Genomic DNA, 20,019 nt, shown 5'->3' on the forward strand with positions numbered 1-20,019 from the left:
CTTTTACCTGCTTATCTCTGTAGCATGGGACACTAAAATTTAAGAAATTAGTTTTTATTTCAGAACAGGAGATGAGGACTGTATTTTCTGCCCATATGTTCTACCTTGGTGTAAAGCAAGAGCTGGAAGTATTTGAATAAACCACCATTTTAGAGCCATGAGCAGATATGATGGACAAACATGGTGGGCAAAGCTCATTACAAGAATTTGAAGCAAGCTGTTGGGTGCTAGTTCAGTAACAGGGAGGGTGTCCTGGGTCACTGCTGTGCTGAAACAATATCATGCATGTAAGCTTTGTTCTTCCCTTATAACCTCAGAGGTCTCAAAGGCACCAGCCAATGTGTACTTCCTTGTTTTGAAGCAATTTCTTTGTTGTAATTCTCTGGTGCTTGCTCGACTTTTTTTGTGAGTTAAGGGAGAGCTACAAAATTTATATCCTAAAAAATGGGACCCAGTAGTCTGTCCCAGATCCTAAGTCTTTGTGCTCATGTTGCAGGCGTCTTCACTATGTGTAAGGATGAATCCTCAGGGTACAGCATTGGCATCACTAGGCACGAGCGTGTCCACGTTTTCTGTGAAAGATAATGGGAACCTAGCACCGAAGTGCTACGGAGGACTTCTCATGTGGAGAGGTGCTGGCTGTGGATGACGGATGTGGGCATCACTGGTTGCAGGAAGGACAGTAGATTCCCAGCCTTGGGGTTACTGATTGCAGCAAAGTGGCTGCTTGTGGCAGCTGAACAGATGTGCTCCCAGACTGGCTGTATAGAAAGGCCAAATCTAACACCATTCTGTGTTATCCCAACAATACTTTATTGTCAAGAAAAATAATTAACAAAAGTGCAGCTAAAAGCTAATATGTTGCAAGAAGCTGTAATGATGACACTAATTCTCTTTCAGGTGCCAGTATATAATGGAAATTCATTAAAAGTAAAAATGTGCAGATAAGGTGTGAAACAGAAAAGAATTTATTAAGAAATTACAGCTCTTTAAATCCAGCAGATTTCTGGGTAAATCTGGCCTATTTTCATGCTGGATAAGGAACACCCAAGTGGACACTCCTGGTAGTCACTACACTGCCTGTTTCTTACTGTGTTTTCTGCTTCCTTGAAGTCCCTGATCCCTCTCAACCCATACACCCACAAATACATTCTTCACACTGCTTAATGGATCTCTAGGGCATCTTTACGGAGTTACAGCTGTCTGGTACGCAAACAACACATGATCAAGTCTGTTTCTAAGACATTGTGGGAGTGAGGCAGAAGTTGTAAAGCTTGTACAGTTTACTGAAAGTGCACATTTTATCCCTCTCTTGGGTCTAGCTAGCTTTAGGTTTTCAACTGTATTATTTTTTGCTGCTGTTTTATCTCATTCCTGAAAACCTCTTTGTCTAGCCTTGCTTCCTTCTGCGAGCACTAGATCTCATCCACCTCCATGGACTTCTCCTGTACTACATAAATTCGGAAAAGGACACATTAAAAATTAATGTGCGTACTCACATGAGGGAGAGGAGAAAGAAAGGAAATGTTGCAGAGTTCCCCTCAGGAATACAGAAACAGATGAAAAAAAATTTTTTTCAACTGCAGGAATACATTATTGCTGTCTGTGGTGAGCAGGATATTGAGGGATGGCAGTATGGGCTTACAAGGCCCTGTTAAGACAGAACAAACTCAAGCACATCTGAAGGGATGAGACTAAGTATAGTGAAAAATAGCAGAAAGAGATTTGATATCCAAGCAGGACAACCAAGGGCAGTAGTTTTTGAGTAATGAGTCTTTTGTTTAGGGACCATATCAAAGAAAAAACTTGTGGGACCAAGTAAAGAGGATACCATCACGATAGCTTAAGGCACACAGCCCTTTTCTATCTATTGCCTTCTCCCTCCCTCTCTGTTTAATAGTAGCTCAATCTATTTTAATGTGAAATGTCTAAGTATTTTTCTTAACAATCTCAAAACTGTATTTGGGGTTTTCTGGAAATAAGTCCAATTTTTACTGCTCAAATTATTATGGAATATGTTCAGTGTTCACAAATACTTCCACAAAATTGATACTACAGAAAATGTACTATTCCTGGGGGAGAAAAAAATCTGTATGTTATCAATGCTTTGAATACTTAGCAGCCCATGGGCACCCAGCTTGTCATGAAAGATAAATAAAATTTAAATAGATAATATATGCATTAAAAAAATCATACCATGGTACCACAAGGTATGGCATATATTACACTTCAGAGGGGGGTTCATATATCATGTGTATCACACAGAGCTCTACTCATGAATTATTTGTTTCTGTTGCAGCACACGTGCAGCACACAATAGATTGAAAGATACAATCCAAGTTACAGTTGACATATTAAAGCAGTGCCTTGCATAGAGATATTATTTATGAAAGAAATATTTTACAATCGTAAGTTTTCAATAGGTTCTTCTTTCTTTCTCTTTTGAGGCAGAATAATAGTAGAAAAGGTAAAAATCTTGAAGAAAGCACTAGGGATTGTATTTACAAAGCAATATCTTCCCTGTGGTTTTATCTAGTTAACTGCTCACTCTGGTATTAAATCTTTCTATTCAGAGCTGGTTCATTCATTCATCTTAAAAAGCTGGTGCAAGACTTGACCTCCTTTGCAGCTCATATTCACAAGTTAGTGGGGGTTCATCCTGTGCTCTGCTCTGAGATTTATGGGAGTGGCTGTAGATTGTCACTGCATTTTGCTGGTAGGTGCAAAGGTGTTCCATGATCCTATTGTGTCAGAATGAGATCCCAAAATAAGGTTACTTATACCTCACTGCACTCAAGCCTGTGTTGGTCCAAAACGTCACTGTTAGTACACTTACATCTGCAGAGTCAGAAGTGTCATCTCAGTGACTTTGCCGTCCTTGAATATCGAGTTATGCCTTGGAGAAATAAATTAGAATATACATTCCAAAATAAAGCCCTAATCAAGGAAGCACATGCTATTTTGTCTCTCTCTCTTTTGGAGGATGAGATAGGAATATGAAAACGTATTTTAATGCTGAGGCTGATCAGCTGGTTAAGATGAACCTGGTAAAAATACAGGATCAGATGTCTGGAAGACTCCAAACAGAACTGCTGGTTGATAACATGTTTTGCCAAAGTTTTGAATGCCATGGAATCCTGAGTTTAAACACAAAGATAGGAGCTTTATTTGCATGCATGTTTCATTTAGTCACAGACTGTCAGGAAGTTTTATGTACGCAAAGTGTTACGGAAATATCTATTCCATCATTTATAGATGAAGTTTTCAAATTTACATACTTAATTGCAGAGACTACACAAGTGAATGTCAATGCACAAAATCAAGATTTCTTAGTGCAAAAGGAAAAGAGCACAGAGAGCAACTGTGTATATATGTATAGAATTGATATTTATTTTGATTTATTGCGATTATTCATTTTGCCACATTACATGAAAAATGAGAAAAATTCTTAATTTGCAGATTTTTAGTTACAACTGAGAAAATGGTGGTTAATTAGTTAAAAATATTTTCTGCTCCATTCAAGTGGTGATTCAATAGTTTGCACATATTTTATACATGCAATATTATCATGTTAACCATAAAAGCTCCTCTCGGCAATGCAAACAAACGTTCTGTATTGAAATCCTGGCTGTTGTTGTAGACACTGGGAGAATTGCCATGGCTTCAGGAGGATGAGGATTTCATCCACAGTCATATCCCTGCAAAGAATGGTTATTGTGCATGATACTGGAAACCACTATCCCAATCTAGGATATGATATTGAGTCTAAGTGTGTTTTTAACACCATCCAATTCACTTCAAAATCTGGTTTTGTAAGGTAATGGTTGTGAGGTAGCTCACACCCATAATAAATCCACCCCCATGGGTTTAGTGAATCAAAAGTTGAATACTGACCTTGCTGCAAAATAGATCAGGATATTTCATTGAAACTACAGATAAATAATTTGAGAAGTGTTTTCAGATAAGATGGGCTGAAACCCAAAGAGGTGTTGTACTTTCCCTTTTTAAATAATTTTCTTTCTATTTTTATTAGTTTCAAGTGAAAAGATATTCTCTATTTTTTGCCTTTGGGCAGGAGATGGAAAACTGCATCTAAAATTCCCTATTTATTTCTAAATAATACAGTACTGTATAGAAAAGTCATAAAAACAGAGACTGCAAATTGAATTCCAATAACTCTATCCTCTGAAAGCAAACTTCCATCTAGTAAATGAGAAAGCATTATTGACAATTATATGCAAATTACCAGGCTTTTGGCAGGCTCTTCAAAACTATTATCTTTTGGCAACTCTGTAAATTACGTAGCTATGGCAGCAATGTAGAATTGCTCATTATACTTTATTGATACATTTATGTCTCCTTATATTGGAATATTTTGCTATGGGTCTTTGGAGACTTTCTTTGCTTATTTTTGTGCCTCCATTTTTCTCATGTTTTGTACTTACCCCACCCTCTGGGTCGCAACTTCCTATACAGTCACTGGGCCAGAGGGAGTCAACTTCCGTCATCATCATCATCTCCACCCACTCTTCTTAAATCCTGAAGGCCATCAAACAAACAGGCAAAAATCAGGTGTCATTTCGTTATCATAAGGCTTCCCTGAAGACCTGTACATATCCTTCCTTTTCAAAATCCTGTTCCTTCTTCCGCTCAGATCATGTATTCCTCTACATGCCCCAAATTCAGTAGCCTATGTTTCTTCTCAAGCTGGGAACACATTTTCCATTGCCACTGTGCTACAGAGTATGCACACTCTCTCTCTATTACAGCTTATATTTAATAAACGAGGAACAGGCATCCTGTTTATGTTTATTCATAACAAGTTTAGATGTTACTTTTGAAGATAAAGAAACAAGTTTGATGATATACAATATCAGCTACACGCTCTGCACTGATAGCAAACTTTAGCAATCAAGGAAAGATAAAAAGGTTTTGGAGAATTTAATCATGTACTTCAAAGTAGGCTTAAGAACATATATTTCAGAAATTGAGATAAAATATGAATGTTTAATTTATCTTCTTTCTTTTTTACCATGAGTGTTTCTGATTCTGTTGCTAATAACCTCATTGCTTCTGTCAGCCAACACCTCTTTTGGGGGTTTTTGTTGTTGTTAGAGGGTTTGGTTTGTTTTTTCTTTCCAGAAGTAACTTTTGTTGAAGAAAGAATTTTTTAATTAGCTTTTAGTTTTCCAAATGATGCGACTGATGTTTTACATGGGTAGAGGATGCACGTCATTTGGGGTGACTTAATACATTTCACAGAGTTACTGGAAAGGAGGAAAGTGATACCAAAAATAACCAGGTCATAAGCAGTGATGTGCTCAGGTTCTTCAGTAGAGAACCCCACTTCTTGAATAACCTCTGATGGTATCTCTGTGCGATGGTAAGTACAATCACACTCTATTGTTTAATTTTGGCTGGTTGTGTAGTAACATAAGAAACAGGTTTCTCTAAGTGTAATTGCAAACTTGTTTGGACAAGATACAGAACAAAATATGAAGCACCATCCTGCCAAATATTTGTCGTTTTACCTTCTAGACATTGCTAATTGGATTCTAGTGTTAAGAACATGTATAAATACAACTCAAAATGTGTCTCTGCCTTTCTCATAAAATCGCAGGTCAATTCTTGCCTCAGAGTTACAAGCAAAATATTTAGCTTTACTTAGGAGCAATTTTTTTCCTGGAATTAATATATATTCTTGCCCAAACTGAGTCCATTCGCTTCCATGCCTTATGTGACACACGATGTGGTTGGAGAGCTCGTTGTGTCCTTCTTCAGACCTTTCAGCTAATCTTCAAAGCAGAAGAGTCAGAGTGAAGGGCAGCTGTCACAGAAGGAAATACAATTTGTGGCAAGACTTAAATTCATATTCGTTTTACAAATCCTACTGAAATAGAATTCTTGTACATGTTGGTGATATTCTCAAAGACCCCTTTCTTCTTCCATATTATAGCTATAAAATTTCAAATTATAAAATGACACATTCAGGATAAGACATGACTTGGGTCAGCATATTTCAGAATCCAACAACTATTTCTCTGGCACAAGGACTGGTAGCAGGAAAAGAGAGACAGAAAGACTTTTTTTTTTTTTTTTTTACTGGAATAGGGATAGAAAGAATGCAAAAGCATCCTTGGGATTGTTTACAGGTATCAACTGAATGAAAACCTTCATTTGCACTTGGAGAGCTTCACAGAAAGAAATTAGGCCAACATGTTTAGGGTGAAATTTCAAAGTGCTTAGTGTTGACCTAACTGTACTCCTGTTAAAGTCAATAGTTAAATAAAACTCTGACTGACTGGACAGCACTGCTGAGGATTTTTGAGAATTGTAAGTTGCTTAAAAGTTACCAAATGAAAAAAAAAATCCACTTAGTCTACCTAATTTTTTAAGGGATGAATTTTGAGGAAATCTGTTTGAATTCCTTTGTTTAGTTTTTCTCTCTGGAGGTTCCATAAAGAGATCATGATAAGCCATTGGGATCAAGTGAAAGAGACAAGGGATGAGGTGTCTTGGTGGCAAATAGTGCTGACAGCAATGTTGCTGCTTAGTATAGGATGCTGTTATCTTGAGATAAGAGGCCCTAAAGGCACAAGCAATCAGTTACCAGTTTTATGAAGGTGCTCATCTATTATTTTATGTTTCTAAATTTTGAGACTTGCCAGAGCAGAATCTCTCTGGTACTGATTAGCATGTTGAATCACTTGATAAGATGTGTGCATCAGCTAAAATGAGGGGAACTCAGGAATCAAAGGAAAGGAAATTACTCTTTATATCCTGTACTTTCTTTGGAGTTCAAAACTAACTGATTCGAAAATAAGAGGAAATATCCCACATTTATGCTGCATGCATCTCTTTCACTGCTTCATGGGACAAAGGAAGAGGTCTATCTGAGCACTGTGTGCTACTAGCTACTGAGGAGCAAGAGCCTTGTGGAGGTTGAGGGCTGTGCCTTCTGGGTCACCACTCTGTTTGAAGATGGTCAGGATGAAAGGTTTCTGTTCAAGGGGAGAATATGAGACCCATTTCTAAAATTTATTACAGTTTAACATTACTATTTAATATCCAGTTTGTGGCCTCTGTAAAGTACTCATGGTAGATATTTTCTTACATGTAGGCAAGCATAGTTCAGATAAACAAACATTAATATCTTGAGTGACTTCAAGAGTTGGACCAGAGAAGGGATATTAGTCTGAAGGTCAGCCTTATGAACTTCAAATACAAGCACCATCTTAAAAAGACAGCTCAGTAATTTTAACAGTATGCTCCTGCATTCTGCCTAAACAGCAGGACTGCTATTTCAGCATATTGGTACTGCTAAGTGAGTGCCTGCTGGGTTTTGGGTCTCTGCAACACCAGGTTTTCAGTGTATGTGGCTTCCCTCCTAGCACTGCCTCAGTATACTTTCCAAAGAAGGCACACTTTCTAACAGCTAGAAGCTACCTATAAGAGGTTATGTCCTAGCTTTCCTTTTTTCCCAGGTTATTTTACATTTTTCTTCTCTTGTTCTTCTTCCAGCAGTAGAATGCACAGGCTCCCGAGAGAATTCCCCCTGGCTACAGTTCATTTACAGCTGATTTTAGAAACAGCGAGAGAAGAACACTTAAATCAGACTGTGTCTGCTACCTACCTAGTTGAAAGTAGGGAGTGCATAAATCCAGATATTAAAGTAAATAGAGAAAGAAACAGCTGTTTTATGGGAACTCCAGAACCTTAAACCCCTTGTTTGTTCTGTATTTCACTTGATTATCTTAACCTGTTCTCATATTCCCAGCAAATGGCTGCAAAGGGAAATGCAAACAGACAAAAGGGAACAGCAAAGAGGATTTAAGAACTGCATACCATTATAATAGAGCATAAGAGTTTAGAGAGAGAAAATCACAGAATCACAGAATAAGCTGTGTTGGAAGTGACCCACAAGCATCACCGAGTCCAACCCCTGGCCCTGCACAGGACCATTCCCAAGGGTCACACCATGTGCCCAAGAGCATTGTCCAAACACTTCCTGAACTCTCTCAGGCTTGGTGCTGTGACCAATTCCCAGGGGAGCTTCTTCCAGTGCCCAGCTACCCTCTGGGTGGAGAACCTTTTTCTAATACCCAAAGTCATTCTCCCCTGACACAACCTCCTCTGCTTAAAACAAATACCAGCAGATGTTGTACTGTGTAACCAGTGCCTTACCTATTGGTAGCTGTAGGGTATTTTGTGAAAAGTGTGAAGCTGGTATTTAGGTTACTTTCCTTATTCTGTTACAATAATGCGTGGGGCATCCCAACTTTGTATCATGTTTGATTTCCATGAGAGACCAATGTCAGTGGGAGAACAAAAAAGTGTGACTTGATAAATCTGGAAAGAGCTGTTTTTTCAAAACTCCTTCAGAGAACAAGGTCTTTGTAGCCCTTGGAATCCTGCCTGATTAGAAGAAAAAGCCAAATAATTTGACACAACAAAGCAGTGTACAACTTCAGCTTGCTAGCAGTGCCTTAGTAGCTTGCCTGTCTTTCCAGAATGTGACAAGTGCCTGAGGAAAGGCAAACAACTCATATTGTGAGAGAAAAGGAAGGAGTATTAAGTGCTGTTGATTTCAGATAGGGGAAAAAAAAGCCTTTGTATGGCAAATGAAAATAGAAATGCAAATCAGCTCCAAATACTTAACATATCTGATAAACAATTGTATAAAAATAGAAAGTAAAGACAATAAAGACCTTAAAACATTGTGTAGTCACATTCAGTGTCAGTGTAGCCTCACGTAGCTGAGGAGCATGCCTGTGCACACTGCCAGACACAAGCACATATCCTCACCAGTCAGTTAGACCTTCCCAAGTCACATGCAAACATCAGTTCCCAAACATTCGTGTTTGTAGTCACACTAACAATTAAAATTATATCCTGGCAGCTGAAATGACACACACAGGAAAAAAATATTGCTCAGCATTGCCTGAAGCACCAGAAAAAGAAGTATAATAGAGAATTAAGAAGCTAGGGGGAAAAGGGAGGAAGGAGAAGCTAGTCAAGCATATTGTATTGTTCACTGGTGTCAATCTGCACAGATCATGTTTCAGCTGATCGTGCCTGATCTACTTAATGGCTGTTTTCTGTAAGCTGTATTTCAGCTATTCTGCAGTTTAGAGAAACATCTTACACTGTCACATCTGCAGAGAACTTTACATAATAACATAACTTACAAAGAAGACTGCATAAGCAGTGAATACCAAATCCAATGGGCCTGAGGTGGATCACAGCTTCTAAAGTGTTTTTGAAAGACTTTTTAACAAGAGATGCACTTCTTTATCATGAAGGATCCCTACATCAATGTCTGTCAACCCATCAGTCTTGAACTGGACTTGAATATGGACAGCCTTTGTTTTCTGCACTGGTGTCTTTCTGTTACAAATGCAACTTTTGGAAAATGCAGGCATCTTCTTTCTGAATACTTGGTAGAAGCAGTATTTGGCAGTGCAGTTTGAATTTCCATTTCCAAGCATGGGCTTTGATAGTGTTATAATTTCTGTTTAACTTGTCCAAATAGATGCCATAACAACACACCTGTATCTTTGCGAGCAAGGTCTGTCTTAGGAAAAGAAAATTCTAAAGGATAATCTTAAAATAAGTTTTAGTAAGAGATATTTTATTTTCAAGGACATGTTATTTAAGTTCACAGAACTCTTCAGCATTCCTAAAGTCCAATTGAACATGACCTGATGACAGTGAATTCCGCAGGTGTGTTAAAATCTCAGACCAGCTTCCTAATTCATTATTATTAGGTAAAAATAGAGTGATTTCTCTTGAGAAAATATAACACAAACTCTCCTTAACTCAGTAAGATTTCCACAGGATTATTCCCTATGTGGGAAAATACTCAGAAAATGCTAAACTTACTGTTTTTTCCCCTTTACCAAGATGTGGTTTATAACTCCCTATACCTTTAGGGCTTAATCCTTTCATCAGTCACCAAATCAAATAATGGCATTAAACATTAATAGGATAGACAAAAATGTATGATAGTTTTTTCTTTCAAACTGCAGAACTCCAGTGAAGAAATGCTGTGGCTACTCTTAGCTATACTCCCCCCTTGAAGACCTTTGAAATGAAGTGTATGCTTAGACTGTCCTTTTTCCTTTTGGCTTGATAATTTGTTCCCTGGCCAACCTGAACTACGTGCTCAAGGCTGTCTTCAAGGAGTCATGTTCTGTTGTGTCCAGTGGCTACCTAGTGTTTCCAAAAGCTCTCGGTACCTTCCCTCTTGTTTTAGACAGTGGAGCTATGGCATTTCTGCAGAAATGGCAGTTCTCTCTGTCTCAGGGAAATGAACAAAAAAAAAAATATTGAGGAGATAGTGGTGTAGACTCAGAGGCAAGAAATCAGTGTTCTGGTTTTTCTTGTCAGGTTTAGGCCTTGAAATTTTGGTGAAAAATCACAGTCCTCCTGAAACGCTTCCATCACCCCTGGATGCTTTTGTGAAATGCCCTATCCTTGCTCCTTGCTCCCTGTAGCCTCTCTGTGCAAACTACTGTCTTGAATTCCCATCTAGTTTCCCTAACACCGCCCATAGCACACTAATTTTATTCTTATTGAAATGCACTACATGATAGGACATCCTTATATATGAATATTCTCATTTTTTACTGTGTAAAGCAATAACTTTATGAAAAACTTTATTTTCAAGGGATATGACATGGTTTGAAAGGCTTTTTCTCTCTCAGAAACCTAATTCATCCTCTTTTTTTTTCTGAAAGCTTATTTATCTCACCTTAGCTAAATCATGTCTATAGATAATAACTCATGTTCCAGTTGCCAGTAGGGTGTTTTCTTATGTTTCAGTGGTGTAGGTGAGAAGTAAGTAAATCCATATTCTTGTGTGCTGAAATTATCATTTATTACAGTCTGTTGTGTTGTATTTCATCCTCTTTCTTTATAGTCAAGCTATAAAGCCAGTATTTTTTTTCTCCAAAACTTTCATATTATGTTTACACACTTCTCCTACAGACATTTTATGTCTTCATTCCCCCCCTCAATCTAATTCCAACATGCCTTGCATATGGACTGCCCCAATTATAACAAATCTCCAGCAAGCAGCCAACTGATGAGCTCACTTGAACCTTTATGTAAATAGGGAGGATGGGTCACTCCAGGACTGCTTTTTGTCAGTCCATAAGAAGAGTGCTATGGATTTCTTCTGGAAATCTTCCTAACAAAATTGAGGAAAGGAGACGCATGTCAGGTGGTTTTGGAAGTCTGAAGAGAAAATACACTTCAGATAGCTACAGTGAATTTGCACACAAACTCTTTAGCTGAAAGGGCAAAAGTCATGATAAATACTTCACTGCAGAATGAAAATAGTAGCTTTTCTTGTCAGTCTGTTTTTACCAATTTCTGCCACTGCTGAACTTTAAAACACAGTTGAAACCTGCAGGTTTTTTGTTGTTTTTAATTTTTTTTCATGCCTAAATAACTAAAAGCACATCTCATACTAATTTCTGATAGTAGATGGTACTTGCTAGGAAACAATCTATAGAACCTAGGAATAGTACTTGAAGTCTGGGTCTGAAGGATGTCTGGCTTGACTGAAGGAGCCTCTAAGCTGTCACTTAAGTTACTGCTCTTACTTAAATGCTTGTCTGATGTTAATTTTCATCTATAGACACAAAAAAAGTTAACCCAGACTTTGCCATTTAATATGGTAGCCAAAGTTGGTTTTCATGTCAGCCTGTGCTCTCCATGGAAATATCTTCAAAACAGATGGTTGTTTCTCCTCAATTCAGCAACTCCTTACTCCTTCTCATGCCATATTCTTCTCCATTTAAGTTTAATGCTTTCATGAGAGGTATAAGAGATGGGGAAAAAAAAACCCTAGGGCACTGATTGCTAATGGCTTGCATTAGTGAATTTTGTCAAAAAATCTGGCACTTGGTATCGTTTTGCAAATTGTTCTCTCTTAATAGTAGTACTTGACACACTTACTAAAAATTGAACTTTCCATTTTGCAAGTTGGAATCTAAAGAACAGCAATGCTTTCCAAGCAAGCGTACAGCTAAGGCATATTTTATATAAGGGGATGAGCTTTGTTTTTAATAGCACAGTCTGTCATGCCTCGGTAATGAATCCAAATGAAAACCATGCAGAAGTAATACCAAGAATGAAACAAGATTTCAGACTCTGGGGGGGTGATTTAGGTATTTTTTTTCTCCTCTTTTTCTCTCTCATCTAGCTAGCTAAGGGATTGCAAAGGCTTCTACAAATGGCAGAAGTTTATGTCATAGAGTTTGGCAGTCAGTAAAGCCCTCTACAGCTCCAGTGTATGCATACTTACTGTGCAGAATCAGTTAAAAAATTTCTTCATTAAGAAAGTTATTCTGCCAGGTAAAAATAAATACATTTATGCCTCTTCAGAGGTTCATCAGGGCTGCGGGGCTGCGGAGTTGGTTTTTTTTATTTTATTTTCATTATTTAGACCTTTTTTTGCTCCTTTACTTCTGATAGCAGCTTTTACAGTTAAAGTAATATGGCTTGTAAAGTTAAAATCAATTACAGTAGCGTATCCCTTATGGATATCCTGTAGAAGATATCCTGTATATGCACCACAGGTTTAATTTCAAACTCTGAAGACTGTAATCTGAATTCAGTACATGTAGCCATTAAGAATTAATACAAGATATAAAATCTCACTCATGTTTATAAAATGTCAGTCAAGCAGCACCTGATGCCTGGAGTTGTGTTAGCACAGTAAGCTCAGGATACAATGAGATATGTTTCAGGGATGTTTATTTTGGAAACCTGGGGAGAAATGGAAAAGATGTTTGACCTTGGAACACTGGCTCCTCCATGACTGTTATTAGTGTCAAATATATATATATATATATTATATATGTCGTCCTACATAAATATATATGTACACATGTAGGTGTATTTACCAAAGTTTCTTGTTTTGTTGAAGCTACCTGTACAATCTGCACTGAAGGAAAAACTGAGTTCTTATGCATGGCTTTTCTGTAATCATGGTGGCCCAAATCAATGTAAGGCTTCAAGTGTCAGGATCAACATGGAAACTGTGCCTGAGGGAGAAGCGAGTGCACTGCAAGAAACATCAGTATTGCTGCGTGAGGGATCAGTGTCAGAGGGGACTCTGGGGCAGGGGACACCTGTTAGACCAGAGGAAAGAGTGTGGGTGATGCATTTTGGCTCTGCAGGACAGCTGAAGAAAGTTCCACTGCCCAAGGCAGTAACTCATGCATTCCTGTGGTTAAGGGACAGATATGTTCAGGAATTGCAGCATTAGAATTTTTGAGAGGTGTTTTGCTTCCTGAAAGTCAGAGACTCTTAAGATACCAATCTATTTTCAGGGTTATGCTACAGGGTTATGCTTTCCTCCTCTTTGCTTTCTTTGGGCTTGCTCTTGGAGTATAAGTTTGAGATTCTCCAATCTCAGAGGATTTAATTGATTCTGACCAGGCTACATAGACTAAAAATTTAGGCCAAAAAGTTCAGTAAGCATGTGTGGTTTTTTCTTTCTAAAGCTGCTTAATATATTTCATGTCATAGTTTTTTAAATATAATTTTGGCTTAATATAATGTAACTGTATTTTCTTTAAAATTGCATTAATCTTATAGAATTCATACCTTCTGTGGGCATAATGTGCATTACACAGCATGTTGAAAAAATTGTCTTCAGATGTTGATAAGCTTTTTTAAGGGAAATGGAGAAGTGGTGAATGCACAACTCCAGCAGTTCCCCACATTTCATTCTGAGAGTCAGCACTAATTCTTCTGTTGATACATTCCTTTTAATAAAGCAAAACATTGTTAGCAGCATGCAGTATCCACAAGCACAAAGAAATCTCAAATTGCAGTTTTTGCCCTCCACTAATATGCAGCTATTTTCACTGATAACCGTGCCTTGCCAAAGTGCAGAACAATGATTTTAAAAGGCAAAGACCAAAGTACCATAATGACACACAAAAGTAGTGAAACAAAGGGATGACATTTTTCTTATTTCTTCTACTTCTTTAAGAAAGGCAGTTATTTTCCTGGAGTGGAAAAATGTCAGCTTTATCCAGTATCCCCAGAAGCATTGGTCCAGTGTATTGTATATTTGGAGAGTCAGTGCAGTTCAGGCACAACAAATTGTAAAGGTTCGTCTAAAGCTATGCAGTCCCAAAAGATCTTCGCTTGGCACTTTTGCCTTGAGAAGTCCATGGAGGCAATAGACTCATAGAAATTTAAGGTGTTTACAAACTGTGTGCCAGCTACTACAGCACTTTCTAGAATGCTGCTTATTCCATTTGGGTAACTTAACTTACTTAACCGTGCTTAACTGTGACAGGGTAGTCGGACACCACTTGCATGGCACTAACAAAAAGAGGGAGACAAATGTCTTTCTCTGCTGTTTTTCTTTGTTTACCTGTGTTTTATGCAACAACATTTTTGCTAAAATCCCATTTGTTTTCCTCAGAAAATAACCCCATAACCAAACCCGGGTTTCCTCAGTGGTCAACAAGACAAGACTATTTGTCTTGATTTACTCTAAAAAGGCAAGTTGCCCTCTGTGGTAAATATATACACACATGGAGAAATTTCAGAAAGAATTTTGTTCACAGTGTTCTAGTTCTCAGGATAGGACCAGTTAAGCTTCCTTTTCATCTTCAAGAAGGATGTTAAGCCTGTAGCTTTCATTTTGTAGAAGAACTAGTTGCCCACCCAACTCCAAAACATGAACTTAAACATAATCCCCTGAAAAAAAGAAAATTTTGGCTTTTGTCTCCAAAAATTACAGCACTGTTTCCTAGCAATTTTTTCTTCACTTGTGAAGTATTAAAAGAGTGGTCAACAACCCAGGTATTTGATGACTAAGGAAAATGTGCCTTTTTTGGACATCCCACAAGAAAGGTATAGTGATAAATATACCTCTAACCAATGCCCTGAGTTAAGCTAGTGATGATGTGGCATGATACATTGTAATGATACCTCAGTATGCATTGAAATACCAATTTTATATCTTTGGATAACTTATGTGATGGTTGTTAAGTGCATACAAGAAGTGAGGCTGCAGTGTCTTGCCAGTCTTATGTTAACAAGATAATGCTAAAGGAAATTTAATACAGACTCCTTCATCATCCTGGCATGCAGACAAACTTTTCCTCTGTGACTGAATGTGATGGAATAGTTTTATTTAATTTTTTTGTAAAAGGCAGGAAAAAAGTTCCAGAAAAGCCTTCCGGCCTGATGTTTAGGTTCTAGTCCTTTAATGAATGTGTAATTATTTATAACATCTGGAACAGTTTCAACAGCAGGGAGTGAGAGCTTAAAAAAAATAATCAAATAGGCCTAGTCCAAAATGTCTCTTATTGTAGCAGTTACGATAATCATCAAAGGAAATACATGTAGAGTTGAATTCTCCCACAGACCAGAAAGATATAGGAATGAAACCAGCATCTCCCAAATCTGGGGTAACTGCAGTGAGCACTGAATTTTATAATTACTGAATGGTGGTGGTATCACATCATTCATGGTAAATCTATCCTTTATAATCATCTGTTATGTACAAAAACTGCATTGGAATTTGTAAAGAGCTTCTGGATGACCAACACAGTCCTGTGTTTTTCCTGCAAATACTGGATTTATTAGGGAATGGGCAGCTCTCATTCCAGTACTGTAGCAGTTTCATTTCCCAATCAATTAATTAGTACCTGGTGGGTACTAATCATTTTGTGTATAAATGCTTGTCTGCATAAATAAGGGTATCTTTTACAGCGAAACACACCACTTTCAAATATTTATTTCTTTATTACATAAATCACCTTGTATGTAATCAAAATGCCTTCCATTTGAAGGAGACTCAGAAATCTAAAATCATCATGCTGATTTTAAAATTTTTTCAGGCTTTGACACTAAGTTTCTTGTTTGTATGAAAGTCACAGTTCTTTCAATAATACTGTATAGTATAAACTGGCTTTCTATGAGGACTTTACTAGTCATAAAAATCTAATAGAGTTCAAAGTCCGATTTTATATCATCTCTGGTCAGACAAAGTCAGTAATTTTGCAAACAAAATCCTACTACATTAGGCGAGGAAGCTGACAAGGATGATGATGATGATGATGATTATCTGTGTTGCATCAATCAGTGCTGTTTTACTTTCCTCAAGCTGTAGTCAGCTTTTTTGCTTTTCGGCAAACTTTATGTGTACTTCTACTTTCATTTTGTGTACGTGCTAAGAATGGATGAAGAAAGGCAAGTTGACTTTCATCTCTATAATTAACACTTGCATGAAGCATAAAACGTGAAAATTAGAAATGAGGATGTAACTGAGGGGGGGAAGCTGAACCTGCCTGATCTTTTCTAGTTTGAAACTGCTTGACAGATCAGCCCTTTGAGATTCAAGTTCTATTTAGCGAAATGTCAGTCGGAAGCTGCTGAGTGGGAGGGACGTCGTCACTCACTCCTCAGAGACAGCTAATCATATCGTGGTGAGGAGGAAGAACTGTTTAATTCCTGCAGGCTTCAGTTTTGGAAGAGCCTTGCGAATTACTTTTTGTAAATATATTCTGCTAGAGGTAAGCAGGGCATAAGTACACGATTTCAAACAAAAGCTTCCAAACCAAGCTCTGCAGCAGCCATTCTCAAGCTAAAAGCCCCAGTATTTACTCCCCATTTCTACCTGCCAGTGTCTTTTTCACACCAAAGAAAAGAGGCAAATAGCCTCAGTTAAGCTAGGTAGGGGTAAAAAAATGGAGTTTGATGTCATTGATGTGTTTCAGTGTTTGCCTTTGTTTCCTGCCCACAGTATAGGATAAAGCTGTACTGGATTTGGAGATCCACTACTATATTTTCTTTTGAATAAGGAGTGCAATAATAATTTTGGAGCATTCAGGTTATAAGTAACATAAGATTGAGCAAGGTAAACAATCCAGGGTTGAGTTGTCTGAGGTAACAATACCCAAGCTTTAAAAAAGAGTTCTTAATTACATGTCACAGACTGTGCAGCTTGTCAGTGCCGGAGTGTGAGGTGCCACGACCTTCCTAAAAGCATCTCCTTAGCGAAGCAGCTCGGCAGGACCAGCACACACTCACACACGCGTACACGCGCACACACACGGATAGCTCCAGTAAATGGGTCGATGGCAAAGAACCAGGAAGGGCGTCCGTGTGGGGTTCCACGGGAGTGGTTTATTGCAGCCACACCATTAGGGGTTCCAGGGATGAAAACCAAGAACAATGGAAGGTCCAGGGTTTTATATGGGAGCAGAGGGAGCATCAGGGACCAATGATCTGAGGGCATGGGGGCGGTACACAGGCAGGACTAGGGAATGGGAGCCAATGGAGAAGCTCTGAGGGAGTGGCGAGGGCAAGGGCCAATGGGGAGAACCTGGAGTGGAGAACCTTCTAGGGCATGGGACACATCAGGTAAGAAAGGGGCCAGGAAGCCAACGGGGCCAACCAGGAAAGCAGAACTGGAGTACATTAATATTGCAGGGCAAAGCATCCTGGGGGAAGCTTCTTCTGTTCACCCTGACCTGTGGAGGATCTTTTGGTTCTACGGACTGTCCCACCAGCTGACTCTCTTTGTCCCTTGTTCCGTAGGCTCACCAGCCACCACAATTATGTATGAATCTGGGTGGTGCAATAAAACTTTCAAGTGCATTGCTGCCAAAGAATAGAAGTCATAGCTCCATCTTAGGTTCTAGGCATTCCAGCGCAAACTTTGGAAAGTAAGAAGCAGTTTAAACATAGCATTTCCAATCTCCTTGGCCGAGTAAACCCTTGCAGTGTTTCAGCATGTGACCTAGATGTTGTGTACTTTTTCTTACTCCTGTTGGAGACTGCTGTGGCTGATGCCACAGGTTCTTGGGCAGCCTGTAGCAGCTACTTGCTACAGAGACCAACTGCTGCTTACCCAGTTTGGGACAGGAGCTCTGACAGCCTCCAAAAGAGACACTGCACATAAACATCTGTCAGTAATGTCATCTTTCTCTGGGACTATGGAGTCCATCTCTTTCTTTTTGGTGTTCATGGCTCAGATACCGTGGTGGTATGGGAAGATGAGCAAGGAGTGGTAGACATGTGAAGCAATAGAATTTTACTGGCAAACCCATAGGTACTTCTAGGACTAGACAGACTTTTCTGAAAATCACACTCTTTTCTTCAGGCTCTCCTTTATGGTTATGCACTTCTTTAAGCTTTCCAGTCCTGGAAGGGATCTTGACTGAGTTCCTGTTTTAAGAACTGGAATACACAGTAAGAAACCAAGTACAGAACTGTAGTAAAGAAAGACGAAAATTATTGGGAAAAAGCAAACTGGATTATTTTAAGAATACATGAAATCTATAGAACTGATTTTAAATAGAACTTGAGATAGGTGGATAAATAATTTTGGCTATATCTAGAGCTGAGCAAGAGAACAGTATAGACACACTTGTAGAGTCCAGAGCTAAGCCAAATGTCGTACTGTGCTGTAGCTGGTCTGAAGGTGAGCTCTGCTACCCTGCAGAGCTTTGCCCTTGGAAATATAAAACCCTACTGGTAGTTAAGTTCCTCTGTCCTCTATTTCCATCCCTACCATAATTGCTTTACAGCAGAGGACTGGCCAGAGGGGACTGTAGTTTTACTTATGGTCTGATTATGGTGCCTCTGGAGAGTAATAAATAGAAAATATTTAACTGGCATGCTGTATATTGATTAAAGATTACCAAAATGAAGCCTGCTTATCTTTGCAAAGGCAATATAGTAACAAAAATGGTGTGTAGCCTTGATCAATGTAGCTTAAGGCTTTTTTTTCTGTTATCTCTGAGTGCATTACTTTCACTGTCCATGTGATGGTTAGGGTTGTAACACAGTCGTTTAGAATAACTTATTAGATTAGAAACCCAACAATTGTGATAAATTAATAAAAATATTTTTATATTTTGCTGTAGACATGTACATATACCTTGATTAAGGTATATGCCAGTTTCTAATTGATGTGTAGGAAGTAGAATAAATTTATGGGGGCTAAGATAAGTGCCTTGATAAGAAGTACAAGGAACAGATGACAAAAAATGTTGTACATGGGTAATAAGTGATTATGAATCTCCCACACATCTTTGAGCACAAACAAACAAGCAAACAACTTAATATCATAAACAAAAGAGTACACTTTAAAGCTCAAAATTTCAAATTATTTTTACTGCCATTTAGCTTTACTTTTAATGTAATTAGTATCAACCAGACAGAATTTAATGTGAATGTGTGAGTGTGTATGCATCCAGCCAGACACATAGGAAAATGCAGATAATATATTTAGTGCTTGAGCACAGTTAGCAGAACGATGTCATCACGCAGAGAGATGTTCGCACTGTATAATTACCTTATGACAAACACATATATTGGGATTATAAAGAATATTCAATCAAAGAACTATGCCATTCTGCACAGTATATAATTTTAAACAGAAGCATTCCAGCTGTTGCCAGTACTGCTGTCAAGTTTGTATCTAAGCACACTCCCAGCACTAGAAATTCTGATTTAATGCAGCTCCTCTGGTCTGAATTTTTAAGAGCCCAGGTTCTAATCCCCAGTGTTCTTTCCGAGCTGTGCATGACTCTTGAGCCACTGAGCCAGCAGCTGTGATGGCCGCGGGGCCAGGGAGCCCCGAAATAGCAAAGGCCTGCTGGTGGAAAAACTCAGAGGTTTGAAAACATCCTTCTCACCTCATGTAAAGAAAGGAAAAGCCTCTCCCACAACGCCTTGTGAATGAATTGTAACCCTACACAGCCTTCCCTATTGGTTCCCTACCCTATTCCCGCCTTTGTACCGCCCCCGTGCCCTCAGACCATTGGCTGCGGTGCTCTGCCCGCGCCGAGTACGAAATGCTGGATCGCGCGTTACCCGCCCTCTCTTCGCCTCTGGTCTCCCTTTGCGGAGGAAGGAATAAACCTTGTCCGTGGAATTGCCATGCGGAGAGCCCTCCTAACTCCTTGTCTCTGGTAAGATTGAGCTGTCTGGCTTGGGTGTGTGCATGTGAGAGATCTGCGCCGAAACAGC

Source organism: Corvus cornix, chromosome 4 (assembly GCF_000738735.6).
Source record: "Corvus cornix cornix isolate S_Up_H32 chromosome 4, ASM73873v5, whole genome shotgun sequence".
Lineage (NCBI taxonomy): Eukaryota > Metazoa > Chordata > Aves > Passeriformes > Corvidae > Corvus > Corvus cornix.